General features: G+C 37.6%; 1 protein-coding gene across 3 annotated transcripts in view; it reads left to right on the top strand.

The window, feature by feature from the left end:
- Znf280b (zinc finger protein 280B) overlaps nt 1–16,849 on the top strand; it is a 75,030-nt gene that overhangs the window by 25,380 nt on the left and 32,801 nt on the right. The gene's annotated exons all lie outside the window — the stretch shown is intronic.

The raw sequence follows: 16,849 nt of genomic DNA, 5'->3' as shown, positions 1-16,849 counted from the left end.
GTGATAAGTAGTCCAAAGCAGTGGAAAGAGACTGATGTCCAGAAAATGACAAAATGTCTTAGGGACATGTGAGAGAGAGCAAGTGTAGCAGGAACACACTTACACATGCCTATGTGGTCACATATATCAAAGCCTTGATACAATTTATTTCCTTTCTTCCTTCCTTTTTTTGAGACAAGGTCTTGCTATGTTGCCTGCGCTGATGTTGAACTCCTGTGTTCCAGTAATCCTCTTGCTTCTGTCTCCCAAGTTGGTGAGATAAAGTGTGTGCCACCTCTCCCAGTTCTATTTTTTCCATATCTTTTTGATGAGTAATATTGTGTGCTACTTGAAAACATCAGGAAAGGAAACATACTGTCTGTTCAGGTTTGATTTCAAGATGGCTATTGACAGGTGATTCTAGTTTCTTCCTGGATGTTAGTAGAAGGTCTTAATTCCTCCATGAGGGCCTCTCTACTGGGTTTACCTGAGTGTTCTTAAAATATTGTTAGTTGGCTTCTAGAGTAAGTGATTTAAGAGAGGGAGCAAAGAGGCTACAAAGTTTTTTATGACCTAGCTTCAGAAACAACACTGTCACTTCTAGAGTATTCTATTCATTAAAAGTGAATCACTAGGGCTGGGGTTTTGGCTCACCTAGCATGTGTGAGGCACTGCGATCGATCCTCAGCACCACATAAAAGTAAAATAAAGGTTATTGTGCCCACCTACAACTTAAAAAAAATATTTAAAAAAAGTGAAGCACTAAGTCAGGTAAGGCAGGTAATTAAGTTCTGCTTTTGAAGGGAAAAGTATTAAAAGAATTTGTGTACATAATTTAGAGCCATCAAGGGTAAATCCTCTGGTCCTAGATTATATATCTCCTATGTGCAAAATATACTCACTTTCTAAGACCTCTAAAAGTTTTATCCACTATAGCGTTAACTTGAAGTCCAGAATCTCATTATCAAAATCAGGTGTGGATGTGGATCTGGCTTTCTGGGTAGTATTCCTTTTGTGCAGTACCTCAAGTACAATTTGAGGTTCTGTGAACTGAAGAGACAAAAAGAGAGTCACATAAGAGTTACCAGTGCCTGAGGCTGGGGTTGTGGCTCAGCGATAGAGCACTTGCCTAGCATGTGCGAGGTTCTAGGTTTGATCCTCAGCACCACATAAAAATAAATAAATAAAATATAGGTATTGTGTCCAACTACAACTAAAAGTATATTTAAAAAAGAGTTACCAGTCTGTAGCAATTCTGGAATCTTGACAAGGCACATGTTAGAAGGTCATTAAAAAACATTTAGTGCCTGAAAATTATCTTAGCTCTTGGCTTAGACCTCTCAATTCTTTGTTCTACAAGTGCTAGTTTTTTTTTTTTTTTAATTAATTTTTTTATTGGTTGTTCAAAACATTACAAAGCTCTTGACATATCATATTTCATACATTAGATTCAAGTGGGTTATGAACTCCCGTTTTTACCCCAAATACAGATTGCAGAATCACATCGGTTACACATCCACATTTTTACATAATGCCATATTAGTGACTGTTGTATTCTGCTACCTTTCCTATCCTCTACTATCCCCCCTCCCCTCCCCTCCCATCTTCTCTCTCTACCCCATCTACTGTAATTCATTTCTCTCCTTGTTTATTTTCCCATTCCCCTCACAGCCTCTTATATGTAATTTTGTATAACAATGAGGGTCTCCTTCCATTTCCATGCAATTTCCCTTTTCTCTCCCTTTCCCTCCCACCTCATGTCTCTGTTTAATGTTAATCTTTTCCTCCTGCTCTTCTTCCCTGCTCTGTTCTTAGTTGCTCTCATTATATCAAAGAAGACATTTGGCATTTGTTTTTTAGGGATTGGCTAGCTTCACTTAGCATAATCTGCTCTAGTGCCATCCATTTCCCTACAAATTCCATGATTTTGTCATTTTTTAGTGCTGCGTAATACTCCATGGTGTATAAATGCCACATTTTTTTTTATCCATTCATCTATTGAAGGGCATCTGGGTTGGTTCCACAAGTGCTAGTTTTTTTAATGAACGGTTGCACATGTTATAGCTGAATAGTTTTCTCAGCCTGTTTCCTGCTCATAAAAGGAGGTTAAGGTTTAAAGACCTTTTTCATTTTGTATTGTCTGATTTTTTCAGTCTAAATTGGTGACATTTCACCAAATATATTCTCTCTCAACAGTACCATCCTTTTTTTTTTTTTTAATAGATGGATGGATGAAAGTTTGAGCCCAAGATAGTTATTTTTTAAAAAATGAAGATTTTAGATTAGATTAAATGATTGTTAATATTTCTCAAATATTTTGTGGTAAAAAAAGATAGGTACTCCTTGGGTGATATAAGACAAACTGGAAAGCAAAAGAAAATGAAACAAAAAGCAAAACATTTATGCAGTACTTGATGGTTTTAAATATTCATTTCTTTCCTTTTTTCTTAAAATATTTTTATATTGTTGCTTAATATTTATTATTTAAATATGTATTCATTTTGAAGCCCACCTGAAGGGCCAGAAACTACTCTGTGGACAGGGTTTTACTTAGTATTGGAAATAGCAAAAGAGGGCAAACCAAAGGGTGCCAGAATGTTTCAGGCTTCAGCTTCAGGCCCTCTTAATATCCCATTATCCAAACATGGTCAAGCACAAAGTAAAGTGGGATGGTGAATATATTCCTATAGGAGGAACTACAAAGTTATATGGATACAGGTAGTTATGTTTGGAGCTGATAATTCAATCTAGCGAACCAGTTATTATGCTATGCCATACTCAGGATATATAGTCATGTCTTAATAGGAAAATAGGCAATTAAAATACATGGATAGGGCTGAGGATGTAGATCTGTTGTAGAGCTTTTGCCTAGCATGTGTGAGCCACTGTGTTCAAACCTCAGAACTAAAAACAAAACCCCTCAAACAACCCTACTGTGATAGCTACTAAGTTGGTTGAGTATATCATGATGTGTGCATAATATTTTCCCTCTAGGTCTGAGTCAGAGGTTGCTTGATGTTTTTAGTCTCAGGATGTGGCTATACCTAGGAAAAGTATGATTTCACCAGATCAATAGCTATGTAGTGTATAACTCTCATATGTTGGACTCCTCAGAAAATAGTGTCAGAGTTGGAGATTTCCCTGAAGGAGTTTTATTGGGAATGCTCTATAAGGAAAGGAAAGGAAGAAGATTACAAAGAGGGAGAAAGTGATTGACAATGGCATCAGGGTGGCAATCTCAGCTGGCCCCATGTGGAGCTGGGATGGAAGGGTTCTTTAGACTTATTGCAAGTTGTGGCAAGGTGTCTGTTGTACTCCTGCAGTAAGCATATCTTTCATGTAAAGGGTCTACTTTTGGGCAGTTCATTTCATTTCATTCTGGGGGAATTCCTGGAGAAAGAGAGAAAGAGAGTCTGCTATGAGCCACCAGCAGCTAACACTCCTGGAAAGTGGAAGGAGGAAAGGCTTGATCTTGAAGGAGAGAAGTAGATATCACACTAATACATTTGTACTTGGTACCTGGAGGAGAAAACAGCTCAGTGATCTTTTCCATCTGAGTATGAGGAGAGCTTAGGATAGGCAGGGTAAATCAGAGAATGTAGGGACTCCTGTTAAAGTCCTGTGTATGTTGATTTATGGACATTCCTCCAAGAGGAGTTTGTACCAGACTGGTAGATCATTTTGTTCCCATGGAATGGGAGGAACTGGCATAAGTGGAGCCCTTTCTTCCCTTGAAGCTTTTTGCATCAGAGGTGTCCAGCTTGTTCAGCGGCTTCCACTTCTGCTAGCTCATTCATTGCTGATCCCCAGGGTCAGGACTCCTGAGCCTCTTACTTTGGTAAAAAAGACCACTTCTTGGAGGCCCAAGTATGTAAAGTGAGTTATAAGTGGACAGAGAAGACAGCAACACATCTCAGGAGACCTTAAGCCAGTGGTAGAAGGAACATTATAATATCTAGAAGAGATAGGGCAGAGTGTCAGAATTGTCAGAGGAGACAGACTGTAATTAAAGTAGGGGAATATAGGAAATTTCTACTATGGCATGAAAAGTCCTGTTACAGTTAAGGAACATTATTGTTAGGAAAATATAAGAAGCATGTATTTACTGAAACCTGAATAATCAAGGAAACATTTAAAAACACAGAAATGTAGATAGAGTTTTGATAAAGATGAAAAGAGACTTGGCAACTATATCCAGGTGTCCTTATAAGAGAATGAAAATTTCAAAACCAAAAAGTAACGTATGTATTTTAAGGGAAGTTAATTAAGAAACAGTAAATGTTGAGTTGAAATGGATTTGAATCTGTAGGTTGAAAAGGACCTGTTATTCAGCTGGGTCCATCAAAAGGCTTTGCTGGAATTAGGGGGTCCTGGAGAGACAGAAATTCTCACTCCTTTAGGTCTATTGCTATAATTATGTCAGTTTGGTGCTATAAGAAGTCATGTTTTAAAAATGAATTTTTAGTTAATATGTAGTAATTGCATATGCTTATAGGATAAGTGTGACATTTCAATACCTGTATACAGTGTGCAATGATCAGGTTAAGGTGATTGGCATATCTATCACCCCAGACACTTCTCTGTGTTAGAAACATTCAAAATCCTCTCTATTGGCCAGGCATGGTGGTATATATCTATATTTCCAGTGGCTCAGGAGACCGAGGCAGAGGATTGCAAGTTCAAAGCCAGCCTCAACAATTTAGCAAGGTCCTGAGCAACTTATACCCTGTCTCAAAAATTAAAAAGGGCTGGAGATGGGACTCAGTGGTTAGGGGCTTCTGGATTCAATCCCTGGTATGTATGTATGTATGTATGTATGTATGAATCAATCAATCAATCAATCCTCTAGCTCTTTTAAAATATTCAGTTAATTTTTGTCAACTGTAGCCATCCAGTTGGGTATAAATGTTGGAAGTTATCCCTCATGTACAACTGCATTTTGCACTGGTTAATCATACTCTTCCCATCCTGCTCTCTCCCTCTCCATTTCCAGCCTCTGGTCACTTTTTAGCTCCCGCATGTAACTGAGAACATACTGTTTTTGCCTGACTTACTACACTTATTAACCTGATTTTCTCCAGTTCCATCCATGTTGCTGGGAATGACAGAAATTCTTTTTTATGGTGGTTTAATATTTCATTTGTATATATGCCACATTTTCTTTATCCATTCATCTGTAGATGAATGGTTCATTCCTTATGTTAGCTATTGTGAATAGTGGTATAATAAACATGTGAATGCAGGTAATTTTTTGACCTATGTACTTTATTTCCATTGAATATATACTCAGTAGAGGAATTGCTGGGTCCTAATAGCAGTTCTATTTCTAATTATCTTGAAGAATTTCTATTATTTTTCAAAAGTATACCAACTCTCAGTGTATTAGAGTTCCTTTTTTCCACATTCTTTTCAATATTGACTCTTTTTTTGTCTTTTTGATAATAGCTACTCTAACTGGTGTGAGGTGTTTTAAGCTTAGGGACTTTTTTTCTTCCATTCTGCATGACTCCTGAAAGGTATTACACATTTACTTTTATTGAACCTTATTTTCTCCCTAGACATTTCTGCCCTTTGAAACTAATTGGGGTGTACTATTTGAAAATTGAGGTGGCTCTTGGACTAAGTATATTATACTTTAATGGGTAATGACAGAGTAACCTAGGTAGGAACTGAGAAGAACCCAAGATGGGGAAATAAGGAGAGTGTGTTGAGGACTCTCAATAGCTGGACTGTGTTGTGATGGGAAGAGTTCACCCTGAGACAAGAGTTAGGCTTATTCTGATGCCACCTCCAATCACACAGAGGAAAAGGGTGACTGAAACAGCATCTCTGTGATCAGGACCCAGTGAGATGGAGAATCTCAGCAGTGCCCCAGAGGTGGCCTGGAAAGCAGTTCTGTTGGTATGGGAACAGGAGGCCTCCCCAGCCTGGAATGTGTGGCTAAAGGAGAGGAGGTGCTTGTACTCAGCCTCTGAGTTTGGTTCTCATCTGAGGAAGAACAGGTGAAGAAAGGGCACCAGGTGATTGTGGAAAGTGGTGCCATTGATTTCACTTTTTGAACCTTCTCTATTATGTTACTCACTATGGGAAGGGAAGACTACAATGAGCTTTTTTTTTTTTTTCCCTTTTTTCTCTGCTTTCTACTATCCAGAGACAACTGAGTTTCAGATTACTATCTCCCAGAGGAGCATGGCCTAGGTTGACCAGTTGCAGGGACATTAGAAAGGTGATATTCTCAGAGTTGGAGCTTTGTAAAATGTGAAACACTTGACCTGTGTCTTCTTGTCTAGCTCCTAACGTCCATAGGACATGAACCAATATGAACTCAGGGTGAAAGGCAGAGGAATATACATGGTGGGACCACATGGGCAAAACTGTCCCTTTCTTTTCCTTTCTAGGTACCACATCTTACAGGCATGTGATTAGTCTGTGAATTACCTCTGCACTAACTCCAGGACATGCCCTGAGTTGCATAAAGGAATTAATCCCTTTCTAGGTCACCATGATGGTATATAATGTGAGGGGGATCATGTAGAGGAGAATCTAATATGGAGATGGGGCAAGATTAGGCATGAGGTTCAAGATAAGTTTTTTATTGGTGTTTGCTTTCATTTTTCTTTTGCTTTTCTTTTTTATTTTTTTAATTCTAATTTGTTATATATGACAGCAGAATGCATTATAATTCATATTACATATATAAAGCACAGTTTTTCATATCTCTGATTATATACAGAATATATTCATACCATTCGTGACTTCATACATGTACTTAGGGTAATGAAGTCCATCTCATTCCTCCCTTATTTCTACCCCATACCGCACTTCCTTCACCTTCCTACCCTTTGCCCTATTTAGAGTTTGTCTAATCTTCCCATGCTCCCTCTCCCAACCCTACTATGAATCAACTTCCTTATAATAGAGAAAATATTTTGCATTTGGATTTTTGGGATTGGATAACTTAGCATTATATTCTCCAACTCCATCCATTTACCTGCAAATGCCATGATTTTATTCTGTTTTAATGCTGAGTAATATTCCATTGTGTATATATACCATTTCTTTATTCATTCATCTATAAAAGGGCATCTAGGTTGGTTCTACAGTTTAGGTACTGTGAATTATGCTGCAATAAACATTGATGTAGCTGTGTCCCTGTAGTATACTGTTTTTAAGTACTTTAGGTATGCACTGAGGAGTGGGATAGCTGGGTCAAAAGGTGGTTCCATTCCCAGTATTTCAAGGAATCTCCATACTGCTTTCCACATTGGCTGCAATAGTTTGCAGTCCCACCAGCAATGTGCGAGTGTGCCTTTTCCCCCAACATCCTCACCAACACTTACTGTTCTCTGTGTTCTTAATAGCTGACATTCTGAGAGGAGTGAGATGAAATCTTAGAGTCGTTTTGATGTGCATTTCTCTAATTGCTAGAGATGTTGAACATTTTTCATATATTTGTTGATTCATTGCATATTCTTTTTTGCAAAGTGTCTGTTCAGGTCCTTGGCCCATTTATTGATTGAGTTATTTGTTTTTTTGGTGTTTAGCTCTTTGAGTTCTTTATATATTCTAGAGATTAGTGCTCTATCTGATGTGTGAAGGGTAAAGATTTGCTTCCAAGATGTATGCTCTCTGTTCACCTCACTGATTGTTTCATTTGCTGAGAAGAAGCTTATTAGTTTGAATCTATCCCATTTATTAATTCTTGATTTTAATTTTTGTGCTATTAAGAGTCTTATTAAGGAAGTAGGGGCCTGATCTGATATGATGAAGATTTGTGCCACTTTTCTTCTATTAATTCCTAGGTACTTGAGCCACTGTAAGTTGAGTTTTGTGCATGGTGAGAGATAGGGGTTTAATTTCATTTTGTTGCATATGGATTTCCAGTTTTCCCAGCACCATTTGATGAAAAGGCTGTCTTTTCTCCAATGTATGTTTTTGGCTTTTTGGCGCCTTTGTATAATTAATTATAAGATAACTGTAATTAAGTGGGTTAGTCTCTGTATCCTCTATTCTGTATCATTGGTCTAGCAGTCTGTTTTGGTGCTAATACCATGCTGTTTTTGTTACTGTTGCTCTGTAGTATAGTTTAAGGTCTGGTATAGTGATGCCACCCACTTCACTGTTCTTGCTAAGGATTGCTTTAGCAATTCTGGGTCTCTTATTTTTCCAGATGAATTTCATGACTGCTTTTTTTATTTCTATGAGTAATGTCATTGGGATTTTGATTGGAATTGCATTAAATCTATATAATATTTTGAGAATATTAATTCTGCCTATCCAAGAACAAGGTAGATCTTTCCATCTTCTAAGGTTTTCTTTAATTTCTTTCTTTAATGTTGTATAGTTTTTGTTGTAGAGGTCTTTCACCTATTTTGTTAGGTTGATTCCCAAGTATTTTTATTTATTTATTTATTGCTATTGTAAACTATTGGTAGTTTTCCTAGTTTCCCTTTCAGAAGATTTGTCACTGATATACAGGATTTATGGGTGTTGATTTTATACTCGGCTACTTTGCTGAATTCATTTACTAGTTCTAGAAGTTTTCTGGTGGAATGTTTTGGGTCTTCTAGGTGTAGAATCATATCGTTGGCAAATAGTACTAATTTGTGTTCTTCTATCCTATCTGTATCCCTTTAATTTCTTTGGTCTGTCTAATTGGTCTGGCCAGTGTTTCAAAAACTATGTTAAATGGAATTGGTGAAAGAGGCCATCCCTGTCTTGTTCCAGTTTTTAAAGGGAATACTTTCAACTTTTCACCAGTTAAAATGATATTGTCCTGGAGCTTAGCATAGCTTTTATGATACTGAGATAGTTCCTGTTATCCCTAGTTTTTCTAGTGTTTGAACATGAAGGGGTGCTGTATTTTTTCAAATGCTTTTTTCTGCATCTATTGAGATGATTGTATGGTTCTTTAAGTCTATTGATGTGATGAATTACATTTATTGATTTCCATATGTTGAACCAACCTTGCATCCCTGAGATGAACCCCACTTGATCATGTGCATTATCTTTTTGATATGGTTTTGTATTCGATTTGTCAGAATTTTATTGAGATATTTTGCATTTTGTTCATTAGAGATATTGGTCTGAAGTTTTCTTTCTTTGATGTGTCTTTGCCTGGTTTTGGAATCAGGTGATATTGGCCTCATAGAATAAGTTTGGAAGTGCTGCCTCTTTTTCTATTTCCTGAAAGAAATTAAAGAGTATTGGTATTAGTTCTTCTTTAACGGTCTTGTGGAACTCGGCTGTGTATCCATTTGGTCCTGGGCTTTTCTTGATTGGTAGGCTTCTGATGGCATCTTCTATTTTGTCGCTTGAAACTGGTCTGTTTAAATTGTGTATATTATCCTGATTCAATTTGGGCAAATCATATCACTCTAGAAATTTGTCAATGCCTTTGATATTTACTGTTTTATTGGAGTACAAATTTTCAAAACAATTTCTAATTATATTTTGTATTTCTGTAGTATCTGTTGTGATATTTCCTTTTTCATCATGTATGTTAATAATTTGAGTTTTCTGTGTTCTTCTCTTCATTAATATGGCTAAGGATTTGTCAATTTCATTTATTTTTTCAAAGAACCAACTTTCTGTTTTGTCAGTTGTTTCTTTTGTTTCAATTTTATTGATTCCAGCTCTGATTTTAATTATTTCCTGTCTTCTACTGCTCTTGGTGTTGATTTATTCTTCTTTTTCTAGGGCTTTGAGATGTAAGGTTAAGTCATTTATTTGTTGACTTTTATGCTTTTAAGGAATGAACTCTGTGCTATAAACTTTGCTCTTAGTACTGCCTTCATAGTATCCTAGAGATTTCGAACATTGTATCTGTGTTCTCATTTGCCTCTAAACTTTTTTAAATCTCTTCCTTGATGTCTTTTACAACCCATTGTTCATTTAGTAGCATGTTATTTAGTTTCCAGATGTTGGAACAGCTTTTATTTTTTATTTTATTATTGATTTCTAATTTTGTTCTATCAGAAATTTCTGATTATGCAGGGTAAAAGATCTGATAGAATGCAGGGTAATAGCTCTACTTTTTTATATTTGCTAAGAGATGCTTTGTGGCATAATATATAATCTATTTTAGAAAAGGATCCATATGCTGCTGAGAAGAATGTGTATTCCTTCATTGAAGGATGAAATATTCTATATATGTCAGTTATGTCTAAGTTATTGATTGTATCATTGAGTTCTGTAGTTTCTTCGTTTAGATTTTGTTTGGAAGATATATTCAATGGTGAAAGAGGTGTGTTAAAGTCACCCAGAATTATTATGTTGTGATCTATCTGACTGAGAAGAATTTTTTTGATGAACATAGATGCTCCATTGTTTGGGGCATATATATTTATGGTTGTTATGTCTTGTTATTGTATGGTTCCCTTGAGCAGTATATAATGTCCATCTTTATCCCTTTTGATTAATTTTGGCTTGAAGTCTACTTTATTTGATATGAGGATGGGAACCCCTCCTTGCTTCTGCAGTCCATGTGAATGGTATGATTTTTCTCAATCTTTCATCTTCAGTATGTGAATGTCTTTTCCTGATATGAGTCTCTTGGAGCCAGCATATTGTTGGGTCTTTTTTTAATCCAGTCTGCCAGTCTATGACTTTTGATTGGTGAGTTTAGGCCACTATCATTCAGGGTTATTATTGAGACTTGATTTGTATTCCCAGCCATTTTTGTTATTTAACTTGACTTGGTTTCTCCTTTGATTAGCTTTTTCTTTAGTGTAATACCTCTCTTTGCTGATTCTCATTGTTGTTTTTCAATTCCCGTTCATGGAATATTTTGCCAAGGATGTTCTGTAGTGTAGGCTTTCGAGTTGTAAATTCTTTTAACTTTTTTGTTTATCATGGAAAGTTTTTATTTCATCATCAAATCTAAAGGTTAGTTTTGCTGGATATAAGATTCTTGGTTGGCATCCATTTTCTTTCAGAGCTTGGTATATGTTGCTCCAGAATCTTCTAGCTTTCTTCTAGGTCTGGGTTGAAAAATCTGCACATAATCTAATTGGTTTCCCCCTGTATGTAATCTGACTTCTTTCTCTCATGACTTTTAATATTCTCTCCTTATTTTGTATATTAGGCATTTTCATTATAATGTGCCTTGGTGTTGCTCTGTTGTGATTTTGTACATTTGGCATCCTGTAAGCCTTTTGACTTTGGTTTTCCAATTTATTCTTCACGTTTCGAAATTTTTCTGATATTATTTAATTGAATAGATTGTTCATTCCTTTGGTTTAGAACTCTATGCCTTCCTGTTCTATTCCAATAATCCTTAAATTTGGTCTTTTTATGCTATCCCATATTTCTTGAATGTTCTGCTCATGGTTTATTATCATTTTCATTATGTGGTCTACTTTCTTTTCAAGATTATATATTTTGTCTTCATTTTCTGAGGTCCTATCTTCCAAGTGACCTAATCTGTTTGTGTGATGCTTTCAATTGAACTTTTAATTTGGTTTATTATTTCTTTCATTTCAAGGATTTCTTTTTTTTTTTTTTAAGAACCTCTATCTCCCTATTGAAGTAATCTTTTGCTTCCTGTATATATATTGCTTCCTGTATTCGTTTATGTAGCTTCTTGTCAAAATGATCTTTTGCTGCCTGTATTTGCTCTCTTACATCATCCTTTAGTTTGCAGAACATTTCAATTACGAACATCCTGAACTCCTTCTCTGTCATTTCTTCTGTTGTACTGGCAATGGAGTCTAATAATGTGGAATCTTGATTTGTTTGGGGTACTTTCTTTTCTTGTCTTTTTATATTGCTTGAGTATCTTCTCTTCTAGCACTGTGGATCTGAGGCATTTACTGTTTTTACCCTATAGGCTTATATTGCCCCAGTAGGAATCCAGTACCTCTCTTTTGAGGTGAAGGACAATGTTAACAGATCCCAATATAAATAATATACTCCCTAAAAACAAATGTTTGCTATTAAGACAGTTTGGTCACAATGTACAGAAATGGTGAATGCAATTATTATCTACAATATACTCAGTAGGTTTGTAAAAGTGTTTATAGTTTCTGATGGTGGACAAAGAACTGGGATGACGAGTAGGATGATATGCTGAGGAGAGGTAGGAGGTGAGTATATAGAGTGATTTTATCTTAGGAAGTGTGAAAGAGAAATCTAAAGAAGGAAGATTTAGTAGCAAGAGAAGAGAGAGGAAGTAATTTTGGGTAGATAAGTAAGTAGGAAGACAGAGTACATAAAACAAACACACATATATATTAAGAAAAATAAAGGTTAAAAACTAGAAACTGGGGGGAAAGGGAAAACAAACAAACAAACAAAAAGAATATACAACACAACTGTAGTATACTTTTCAGATGTCCCAGTCCTCAAAGACCTAATTCATGCAAAGTGTTTGGTTTCACATATGTTGGGAATGTGAAGGAAGGAGAATATAGAGTGAAAGGAAAAAGAAAATATTGAAGGAAGAAAAAGGGATTGTTTTGGTTGGAGATCTGTATCTTTCCTGCTTCCCTTCTCATCCAATAGGTGAGGTCATCTGTTGTTAGCTGGTATCTGCCCTCAGGATGGTGAAGGTAACCAGGGTGTCACTGTGCCAGGCTAGTGGCTGCTGGGGAGAGGGGTAGTTAGAAACTGGGTACCTGGCCAGCCAGAGTTCTGACCTGGGAGTTGCCCTCACTGAAGATGGTTGGTGAATGTGACCCAAGATGGAGATGCCTGCTTTCAGTGATGGGGTGTCAGGTTGGGTACCTGGGCAATGGCAGGATGATGATTTCAGAGATGAGCTCTGTGGCGTGCGGTGTATGGCTATTGGCTGACTTCAGAGCTTGTATAAAGTTCTCGGGTGGAGACATGCTGCTGTGCCTAGGGGACTATATCCCATACTGCAAGGTCCCAAGATGGCAGCGACTGGGGGAGTCCCACGTTGGTAGATGGGGGTCCACATGGCAGTGGCAGCCGGAGTTCCTGTATGTGGGACTACTGAGTGTCTTGTGTGGGAGTGGCGTCCATGATTTCTGCTTGGATGGGTGGCTGAGAGTTCTCTACATGGGTGCTGATGCTGCTGGTCCTGCACAGATACCCATTGGACCTGCATGGGTATTCGGTAGTCCTACATGGGTGAGTAGTTGGGATACCTATTCTAACACTAAGGCCTGGAGCCCTGGACAGGCATGGTGACCATGATTCCTGTTTGGGAGCAGGAATATCACTTTCAGAAAAGCAGTATTCTTACTACTTGACTCCCTGGTCACAGAGCGACACAGAATGCTGCCTCCCTGTGGCCATCATCTTGGATCCCCTTCTTTTGTTTCTTAAAGTGGATCTTCTCCCATTATCATCTGTCCCACTATCAGACTCAGTTGTCATCTCTGAGAGTGTCCCTGTATGGGCTGGTAGATTCTATACTCAAAAATCTTTAATTCTAAGTGTGATTTCTTTTTGGTTACTATGTACAAATGACTTCCCTCATATTTTACATCATTCTTAAGAATTTCATGATGATAAAGCATATACATTGATTTTTTTTTTTTAAATGGGGGGACACCTTTCAGAAACGCAGAATTTCAGGCCCCACTCCAGACTCTGATTCAGAATCTACATTTTACAAGATCCCCAGAAGATCCATGTGTACATAAAATTCGGAGAAACGTTCTTCTAACACAGACTTGATACACTGGTGTGGGTTTGGTTATGAATTATTTCTCATGCCTCAATTTATTCTGCTCTCTACAAACATGTCTAGCAAACTAACTTCCTATTCTTCATTTTGTGAATTAACTATCAGGCCTAATGTACTCACATTTTCCATTGAAATTTCCATGTATCTCCTTCAAAACTGACAAAATCTACAAAAGTGTCCAGAAGTGTTTTATTGATAACAAGGTGATCTTCATATGTTCACATCTTTATAGCTTAGTACCAGTGAACAACCATAGTTAGCTGAAAGCTAGAATTTTGTATTACTACTTATAATTTTAACCAATATGTTAAGATTATATATTTATATAGTTTTGAATATATATTTATATAGTTTTGAATCAGTAATACATTCTGTTAATTTTAAGTGACAATAGCAGTTTATAAAAGGCTGAAATAAGGGCACAAATATGATTATAATTGTGGATTATTGAGGGCCAAACTGAAAAAAATGCACACAAATTCAGAAATATAATTGTGTTGATTTTTTTGGTGTATTAGTTTCTTAGAGCTTTGCTATATGTTCCCCAAAGTCTCATGTTTTGAAGGTTTTGTACCCCACTGGTGGCACAGTTGGGAAGTAATGGAAACTTTAGAAGAAGGTGGGACTTAGTTGGAAGAGGTGGGTCACTGGGGGCATACCTTTTAAGGGTATATCTTGTCCTTGAACCTTCTTTTTCTTTATGCTTCTTGGTTATCATGAAGTGAGCTTCTTTGCTCTACTATGTGCTTTGCAAAATGATATTCTTCCACACCAATGATATCCTGAAACAATGGAGTCAAGTGACCATAGACTAATATCTCTGAAATGGTAAACCAAAATAAATTTTTTTGTCTTCTAAGTTGAATTTCCCAGGTATTTTCTCACAGTGAAGAAAAGCTTAAATACAAAATTGGTACCAAGAGTGAAATTGTTACTGTGACTATATCTGACATTGTGGTTCAAAAACCTTTGGAATTGGTTTATTGGAAGAGTTTGGAAAAAAATTGGAGTATCAGGATAGAGAAAGCTTAGAATGTTGTTAACAGAGCACAATTGTCAATTCTGGTGGGAGCTTAGAATACCATAATGCTATTAGGAATGCCAAGAGTAAAAGCTGTGTTCCTGAAGTTTCAGGGGGAAATGAGGACTCTAGGGAATTAGACTAGAAGCCATTTATGTTACATTCTTGTCTACATTTTGACTATGCCACGAGACTTTGTGAGGATGAATTTAACGGTGATGGACTAATAAATCTGGTGGAGGAAATATCAAGGCAGTTCAGCATTCAGGCAATGGCATGGGTATTGCTGTCAGCTCTTACCTAGATTTACAATGAGAATTGTAAACAGAAAGAAGAGATTGGAAAAATTTGCAGTCTGGCCAGAAGAGAAGCCCGCATAAAGTTGGGGCCATCAGAGGTATGGTTGCTGAAAAGATTAGCCCCTTAAAATGCCTTATATTTCTCTTAAGTGATAATAGCAGTTTATGAAAGGTAGAAATATGAACTCAAATATGATCATAATTGTGAAAAAAGAAGCCAAGGACTTTGTATCAGGACAATAGGAAAGATGCTTTGAAGATGCCTCAGGAATTGGCCAGACTTCACCCATCACAGGCTCAAGGGTGTGAAAGTATAAATTTATTTGAAAGACTTATAGGGAAGAGTGCTGGGTTACCCTGTTTACCCAGGGCAGCCTAGGAAGTTGCTTCCCCAGGATTTGTTTCATCATGTTCCTTTATTCAAGCACTTGGAGGTTGGTGCAGCTTTGGGTCCCAGTGGGCCTGGATATTGCTCCCTCTGGCAGCAGACCTTGGTGTCACGCATGGTACTGGTTTTACAGGCAGGAAAAAAGCAAGAGTTATAGAGTCACTGAGGCTTCCAACTAGGTTTCAAAGGAAGACATCGGAGGCCAGGCAATGTGTGAAAGGTTCAAGATCCCATCAGACCCTGAGGGAGATACTTGAAGTAGTGAAAGTGAAGCTGAAACTGAAAGCAAAGCTGAAGCTGCAATGGTGACCCTGGGAAGTTAGAGAAGCTAGGACAGTGGCTTATCTCATCTTTTGAGGAAGCTACTGGCAGTGAGCAGAGCCAGTTCAAAAGAGTGGCCATGTGGGCTGCAACAAGCAGAGCTGTGTGGTTAGGGCTGTCTATGCCCTTTGGCGCTCACATCACACTGCTGGAAATCAGACAGAACCTACAGGATTTATGTTTGCACTGCCGGGTCTTGCTTTGGTCTGATTCTTCCTTGTTATTTTCCCCATTCTTCTTTAGAATAGGAATATTTTCCTTGTTCTACTGAAGGTTGGAAATTTATATTCATTTTTTAATTTTTACAAGGGCTCACAGCTAAGAGTTTGCCTTGAGTCTCAGAGGAGACTTTTGAATTAGACTTTTGCAAATTGCCAGATCTGTTAAAAGATATGGGGATATGGGGACTGAATACAGTTTGGATTGTGAGATGGACATAAGCCTTTGAGAGCCAGAGGTGGCATGTTATAGTTTAGATGTGGGATGTCCTTCTAAGGCTCATGTGTTTAATGCTTGGTCCCCAGCTAGTGGCACAATTGGGAGGTTATGGAAACTTTTGAAGATGAAGCCTAGTTGGAAGAGGTGGGTCACTTGGGGCATACCCTCCTCCTTCTCTTCTGCTATGTTTTCTCTGAAACCTATCAGGAAATCCTTTCTTGCCTCCTCTTCCTGACCTCTGGTTGTTTGTGGACAATTTTGTGTGCTAATTGGCCTGCAGCTGCAGAAGTCCAATCTCTTAAATGTCTCCATTTTCATGTGACATTCCTTTTGTGTCTGTCTTCTCATGGCTGTCATGTTAATTAGCTTTGCGTTGCTCTGACCAAAATACCTGGAAGAACAACTTTAAAGGAGGAAAAGATAATTTAGGGCTGTTTTAGAGATACTGGGGCTCCATTGCTCTGGGCCTGAGGTGATGCAGAACATCATATTGAAAGGGCATGGTGGCTGGTCATCGCATGGCATCTTGGAGGTAGGGTGGGGGAGAATGTGTGTGCCTGAGCAGATAAGGAGCCAGAGAAAAGCAGGTCCCCATAGGCACATCCCCAGTGATCTACTTCCTCCAGCCGTGCCCTACCTGCCAATAGTTACCACTCAGTAGTCCATTCAAATTATGAATGGATTCATCCATTCAACAAAGGAATTAATCCACCAATGGGATTACAGTTCCCATGATCTATTTATTT

The sequence above is a fragment of the Marmota flaviventris genome, chromosome 1 (assembly GCF_047511675.1).
Source record: "Marmota flaviventris isolate mMarFla1 chromosome 1, mMarFla1.hap1, whole genome shotgun sequence".
Taxonomy (NCBI): domain Eukaryota; kingdom Metazoa; phylum Chordata; class Mammalia; order Rodentia; family Sciuridae; genus Marmota; species Marmota flaviventris.
This window is presented reverse-complemented; position numbering and strand designations above follow the sequence as displayed.